This window comes from Poecilia reticulata, chromosome 20 (genome assembly GCF_904066995.2).
Source record: "Poecilia reticulata chromosome 20, P_reticulata-male-v2, whole genome shotgun sequence".
Classification (NCBI taxonomy): domain Eukaryota; kingdom Metazoa; phylum Chordata; class Actinopteri; order Cyprinodontiformes; family Poeciliidae; genus Poecilia; species Poecilia reticulata.
In genome coordinates, this window is record NC_088849.1 from 27,086,404 (window position 1) to 27,093,765 (window position 7,362).

General features: G+C 51.0%; 1 protein-coding gene across 5 annotated transcripts in view; it reads right to left on the reverse strand.

Annotated features, from left to right (window-relative positions):
* Positions 1-3,214: 3,214 nt before the first annotated feature.
* The window catches only part of sugct (succinyl-CoA:glutarate-CoA transferase), a 75,042-nt gene continuing 70,894 nt past the window's right edge, over positions 3,215-7,362 (reverse strand). The window contains exons 14-15 of one of the 5 annotated variants that reach the window (XR_014085210.1): positions 3,907-7,362; positions 3,215-3,524 (exon numbers count right to left, since the gene is read on the reverse strand). The exon at positions 3,907-7,362 is cut by the window's right edge and continues 486 nt beyond it. The gene's annotated coding sequence lies outside the window, so the exon portion shown is untranslated. Of the gene's footprint in view, positions 3,653-3,815; positions 3,832-3,867 lie in introns of those variants that run through there. The other 4 variants (XR_014085207.1, XR_014085208.1, XR_014085206.1 and 1 more) reach the window with 4 other exon arrangements.

The following is a 7,362-nucleotide window of genomic DNA, read 5'->3' on the forward strand; positions in this document are numbered from 1 at the left end:
GGAGAGGAAAACCCTCTGATTCATGGGAGTTAGCAACGTCCACTTCCTGTTTACATCTGATGACATCACGCTTTGCTGGTAGATTCTCTCCAAGCCAGCAGATGGAAACACGACTAACTCATGTTTCCTTTTTGGCAACATTTTAAAACTTCACTCACAAGTGGATGAAAACACAGCTTTCACCTTCAGTGGCAAGACTCAGCATCTACACAGCACAGCTCTAGACTGAGCTGGACTGTTCCCGTGGCGAACATGTGGCTCCATCGGACCGCGTCGACCTTTATCAGCACCTCCAGGAAACCAGCAGCCTGGATGATCTGCTCATCAAATGACAGCAGGGAAACGTCTGGCAGACGCTCGGCGGCGTCTGGCAGACGCTCGGCAGCGTCTGGCAGACGCTCGGCAGCGTCTGGGAGACGCTCGGCAGCGTCTGGCAGACGCTCGGCAGCGTCTGGCAGACGCTCGGCAGTGTGAAGACATGACGAACGAACGAATCCTCCGGACGAAGCTCTAAACACAAACGCCAGGCCAAGAGTCGAGTCTGACTGAAGCTCCAGAGGTCGTCCGACTCTCTGACGTCGAGGGAAACATTATTTTAACACTCAAACTTTTATTACCTCTTTTTATTTAAGAGGGAGAATAAAAATGTTAGTTTCCAGGTTATGAAGCACCAGAGGATTTCCTACAGACCACAGCAGCATCTGCTCAGGACAAGGTCAAAGTTCATATCGCAGTTCTCATCCCTCATGGAGCCATTAGAGTTCAGATGCAACCACAGATCACTGACAGCTTCCGCGTGCCGGGGAGACACGGAGGGGACGGGGGACATGGAGGGGACGGGGGACATGGAGGGGCCGGGGACATGGAGGGGACACGGAGGGGACGGGGGACACGGAGGACGTGGAGGGGACAGAGCGGACAGCATGGCTCCTGTTGGACTGGGAGGAACGTTAATCTACCCCAGTAGACGTAACGTTACTTCAATGTGTGTTTAACAAATTTAGAGCAAAAAGTGGATCTCAAAGTTCAGTCCAGTATCGAGTGATTACGACTCTGTCGGCGCCATTATCATCTTTACCAACTGCACAAAACTTTCCCGCGTCGTCTTCTTCTTTTATGCTTTTTGGCGGTTGGTTTGCATTACCGCCCCCTGCTGGCTTAAACGCATCTTTACAGGTGGAGGCGAAATTCACAGCGCATTCAGACATTAAATTCAGCGATGCTGATTGGTCAAACATTTGATATTTTCCCTAGCAACCACACACGATTGGCTGCTTAACTAGAAGAGAACTGACTGGTTCTCGGTTCAGCTTCGTGTGATAGGATTGTGTTGATGAGTCAGATTACATTTAAACACACTATTAAGGAAAACTGGCTAAAAGATTAAAAAGAAAAAAATCCTGTTTATAGATGAGTTTCAGAGTTTTTGTCACAGGTCCAGTTCAGATTCACTCCAGTTTAATGAAGTGAAGTTATTAGAATGTGTTTTAACATGAAATCTGCTACAGCAAGTCATCCTGATGCCAGGATGTTGAAGAGCTGAGGTCAGAAAGCAGACAGACCAGGGCGGAAGCTAAGCTAGCCACTGGTAGCAAACGACTGATGGACAAACTACGTGGACAAGACAGACAAGAGACAGAGACAACAGGTGGACTTAAATAGAATCACTGAACCGAGACACCAGACAGGAAGACAGGACAACAGACTCACTGGACACAGAAACCTAAAACTAACAGAAACACTCAGGTCACTACGTCCAACTGCAACAGATTCTGTTCATTCTGGTTCTGATCCAGTGGATCTGTCTCCATGTTCCACATCAACCGGATCATCCGGGTTTTATTAGTTTCAATATAATCACCTTTATGTCTTATTTTCTGCTGACACAAAAGGTTTTCTAGCTGCAGTGAATATTAAAAATACTTTATTTTCCTGTTGCTCAGATGAACTGAGAGCCACAGAAACACGTTTGATCCTCAGATCAGCTGCAGCAGTTTGTTCCGGTGCTGCTGGTCAGGAGTCCAGACCGTCTGAACGCCCCGCTGGAAAGAAGCTGCTGCGGATCCGCTTACAGGCGGCGGAGCGGCAGGAATGCGGCGGAGCCCCGCAGTTCCTGGGAGTTTCTGGCTGTTTGCAGGAGCCGCTCGCTCCGTCTGTTTGTTGTGGTGCGTTGGGATCATGTGCGGGATCAGATGGTCCGTCTAGACGGTTCGGGGCGTGTTGGGCCGGGATCAAACGCTCACATGGTTCCGCCTGTCAGACTATTAACCAGATTACCGGACCGGGTCATCCCGCCCGGACTGCAGGTTCTGCTGCTCTGCGGTCCGTCAGACGGGCTGTTCTCCAGCCTCGCCTCGTTCCGCCCACGCCACACGCAGCGTGACACGCGCGCGTGAGCCATGAGTAACTGTCTGAATCAGAGGAGAAAGAGAAAATCTCCTGCTGATCGCCGGTCCGCCCTGAGAGCCGCTAAGAACTTATTTAGGCCTGAAAACAGGGTGTCAACGTGCGGGCCGGGGGCCCTGCGCGGCGCGGCCCGGATCCCCTGCGCGGCCCGGAGCCCCTGCGCGGCGCGGCCCCTGCGCGGCCCGGGGCCCCTGCGCGGCCCGGGGCCCCTGCGCGGCCCGGGGCCCCTGCGCGGCCCGGGGCCCCTGCGCGGCCCGGGGCCCCTGCGCGGCCCGGGGCCCCTGCGCGGCCCGGGGCCCCTGCGAATCCCGGGGCCCCTGCGCGGCCCGGGGCCCCTGCGCGGCCCGGGGCCCCTGCGAATCCCGGGGCCCCTGCGCGGCCCGGAGCCCCTGCGCGGCGCGGCCCCTGCGCGGCCCGGGGCCCCTGCGCGGCCCGGAGCCCCTGCGCGGCCCGGGGCCCCTGCGCGGCCCGGAGCCCCTGCGCGGCCCGGGGCCCCTGCGCGGCCCGGGGCCCCTGCGCGGCCCGGGGCCCCTGCGCGGCGCGGCCCGGGGCCCCTGCGCGGCCGGCTGCAGTTCAGACAAATGGTAGAAAATGGTAGAAATTTCTTAACCATCAGGCAACTGAAAAGTTGCATCAAGTCTTTTCAGAGCAACTTAAACCCAAAAATGTAAAAAAAGAACTAAAACCTCTTTAGTCTTTTTACTGTAGAGGTTATTACAGAAACACGTCATTTATTTCACTAAAATATTCATGTTTACTTTATAGTTTAGGATGTAAAAGGAAAAAAACAAAGGAAGAAAAGCCACAGTAGAATAATTACATTTTTATTTGAAAATCAAGGTTTTTTTCCACTTTTCAAGTTTGGCCTCAGCTGCAGGATGGAGGCTGGTTGACCTTTGACCTTGTGGATGAGGCAGCAGTGAACATTCTGCAGGTTCAGCTGAGGAGACGCAGAGGTCACCGCGGGGTCACAGGTCTGACTCAGCACCTGGCGGATCCATTTTAAACGCTGGACTAGGTCACCATGGAAACCATCTGAGCTGAAGGTGGAATCTGATTGGTGGATCGTTTCCCTCCTTTCTCCCAGACATTCCTGACGATGATAATCTGAGTTTCACCTGGAAGATAAAAATAACATCCAGCAGCCACAGCAGGCGATGACGCCCCGCCTCCAGATGACGCCCCACCTCCAGATGACGCCCCGCCTCCAGATGACGCCCTGATCCGCCTCCAGATGACGCCCCGCCTCCGGTTGACGCCCCGCCTCCAGATGACGCCCCGCCTCCGGTTGACGCCCTGATCCGCCTCCAGATGAGGCCCCGCCTCCAGATGACGCCCCACCTCCAGATGACGCCCCACCTCCAGATGACGCCCCGCCTCCGGTTGACGCCCCGCCTCCAGATGACGCCTGACGCCCTGATCCGCCTCCAGATGACGCCCCGCCTCCAGATGACGCCCCACCTCCAGATGACGCCCTGATCCGCCTCCAGATGCCTCTACCTGCTGCAGGTGAAGGGTCCTGATGTGTCTGAACAGCTGTACCACCCGCAGCGCTGCGCTGCAGAGGAGGTCAGATTAACCCGGATTATGTGGAGCTGACTCATGTCAACCAGAACCAGAACCTCCAGCTGCTCACAGGAAGCATGACATCTGAGAGGCGCCACATGTTTCCTGTTAGTGACCTGCTGCTCCGCTCCAGCTAGCATGAGGGCTAATCCTTCCTGTTAGCTAACCGCCTCCATCTGATGGTGTCAGCCCACATTTCTCCCCGGTTTCATCTCCCGCCGCTCCACCTCTGATCAGGAGGAACCCAACCCCCTCTGTCTGACCGCTACAGCTGCAGTTGCCATGGCAACCAGCTCCTCAGACAGGAAGTAGCTTCAGCTTCAGTCATTGATGAGACTCGTCAACAGGTCAGGTTAGTGATGTCACTCAGGTAGAGACCCATCAACACCAGCGGTCGAGTTTTCACCAAATTGAATTAAATCCTGAATCACAACAGAGATGAACAAGAATGAATCATATTAGGAAGATGAACTGAGGGCGTAAAGGTGAACGCATTCTGACTTTATCTGGAAACTTTCATACTACCGTTAATCTCTTTCTGTCTGGTTCCATTTCTCCTCCTTCTAATCTGGATTTCCCTCCATAGTAACAGATTTATAAAACAAAACTCCGCAGCAGGTCAGACGGAAATCTGTCTAAAATCCACTAAACATTAAACTTCATATTCTGTTGCTGTTAGCTTAGCACTAGCAGCAGCGCTAACTGTTTTCTGGGGAGCTTTAGCTTTTTGTGATTGTCATGTTTCTGCAGCCTTCATTCCCATAGAGCCGAGCTTCAAAGAGCATCGATAAATCTGTGCTTAACCCAATATACACACTAAAAAGCTAGCTAGCTAGTGAGGCTATAGTAGCACTAGCTAGCGTTAGCTTCAGCCATCCAGAGTTAAAGAACAGGATGGAGACGCCTGCAGGCGACTCAAACTTTTTCCTGACACAAAAGTCTGGCAGGAAATGAACTCCATAGATTAAATGAGATTAATTAATCCTGCTAAGACAAAACGTGAGAGCAGTGATTAAAATGTTTAAAATATATTTTATCATCATGATGAGGATCTGTTGGTTTGTTGTCGTCTTCATGATGATGATGTAAGGATGAAGGGCGGCTCAGATGGTGGTTCTGATTGGACTAGGACGTTTCAGGAAGCTGATTGGTCGATTCAGGGATCTGGTTGGTCGTTGAACAAAACAAAGCGAAGCATCGAGCACCTAGACCTAGAGAGGTCAAAGTTCATCTTAGGTTTATTCTGAAATTCTGGCCTGAACTTGACCTTTGGTTGGGGTCACTGACCTTCTGGAGCTGCCGAGTTTCAGAGCAGTTAAAGTTTCACTCAGCATGACGCTTCCACCGCCGTGCCTACAAACATTCCGTGTCTCACTGAACAAGGAATGTTCAGTGAGACGAACATCTGAGTCTGAAACATTGAAAACGATTAAAAATAAGAAAAAGCCATGAAAATATGAATATTCAGACCTTAGATTTAGGTTCATTTACATATTTTAGTATTTTTCTCTGATTATTTCTCGCTCTGGCATCATGTGACCAGAGCGCCGCACCGGCAGGCAGCTCCACTGGTCCAAACCAAACCTCAGTCCAGGAACTGAACCAGGAACAGTTCATGTTCCTCCTTCAGGAATTGTTTGTGCAGCTGATCTCCATCAGGCTGCAGCATTAGTAGCATTAGCAGCAATAGCAACATTAGTAACATTAGCAGCATTAGCAACATTAGTAACATTAGCAGCAATAGCATTAGCAGCATTAGTAGCATTAGCAGCAATAGCATTAGCAGCATTAGTAGCATTAGCAGCATTAGTAGCATTAGCAGCAATAGCATTAGCAGCATTAGCAGCATTAGTAGCATTAGCAGCATTAGTAGCATTAGTAATATTAGCAGCATTAGTAGCATTAGCAGCAATAGCATTAGCAGCATTAGCAGCATTAGTAGCATTAGCAGCATTAGTAGCATTAGCAGCATTAGTAGCATTAGCAGCAATAGCATTAGCAGCATTAGTAGCATTAGCAGCATTAGTAGCATTAGCAGCATTAGTAGCATTAGCAGCAATAGCATTAGCAGCATTAGTAGCATTAGTAGCATTAGCAGCAGTCTAGCATTAGCAGCATTAGTAGCATTAGCAGCAGCTGCAGACTCTTTCTGCTCTGATTCTGTAATTGCCTTTAAAACCTGAGCGGTGGCGGCGGGCGGAGAGCCCATCTGATGAAAGGCAGCGTGTCTGAGAATCTGTCTGAGAAATTCCTGCCGCCCACATCAGTGGCCCTGGGCGGGGAGCCGGCGGGCGGCGCTGCATTCTGACGTTAGCATGCCGCGGCCGTTATTCCCCCAGTGACTCATCTCTGGTCAGAGTCAACCCAACACAAGAATGTCCACATCTTGCTCTGGTTTGCTGCTCTGCATCTCTTTGTCTCATCGGAGCAAACACTGAGCCGCCCTTTGTTTGTCTGCAAAACAGATCCATGTGGACCAGAACCAGAACCGAGTCGCAGTGCCGCGCCGCCGAGGGACGGCTGGATTCCTTCACGAACAGTTTGATCTGAAGGAGAGATCAGAGCCGTGTTCGTCCAGAGGAAAAGAAACCGGATGTTTGTTTAGGATACACTCCAGCAGCTGTGGCTCAGATTAACATCTGGACTTTGACTAGGCCATGAAACATCCTGATTCCGTCCTTCTGCTGTTTGCTGGGTTTGAGGTTCAAATGATGCAATCTTCACCTTAACTTATAAATACTTTATTGAACTGAGATCATGTAACGACAAACCCATATCACTACCTGCCACCACCGAGCTTCACAGCAGCTTTCTGTTACAAATGTGAACAAAACTTTGTTGGTGCCATTAAGAAATAAAACTAAAATGAATAAGTTATCATGGCAGCAACTGATCGATCAATCAATCGATCGATCAATCAGTCACATTTTATTTACATAGCCCATTTCAGCAGCAAGGCATAATAATGTAAACAGTTGTTCTGGTTCTGGTCCTGTCAGGCTGTTTCCCTCCTTCGGTCCGGTCGACTCGGTTCTACTGGACCCAGAACATCTGCTCCTCCTCCAGCTGCTCTGAGTCAAACCAACCTGTTCCCCTCCTGGCCTGTGGGGGCGCTGCACCAAGAACCACTGAAGGAAACGACACAAAAACCTCTGAAGACGCTGAGAGCAACTTCCTTCTTCACCAGATGGAAACAAGATGGAGGATTTTAGCGGTTGGAGGATTTCTCTTTAGGCTAAAGACCAGGAGCCATTTCTGCTGCTAGCGCTAGGCTAACATGTTAGCTTTGGTTGGATTTACCCAGAATGCCCTGCTCTGTAGTCCACTTCCTGCTTTTGGAGCGGTCTCTGGTCCGCTTGGCGTTCACATTCAAACCAACCAGAGTTCACT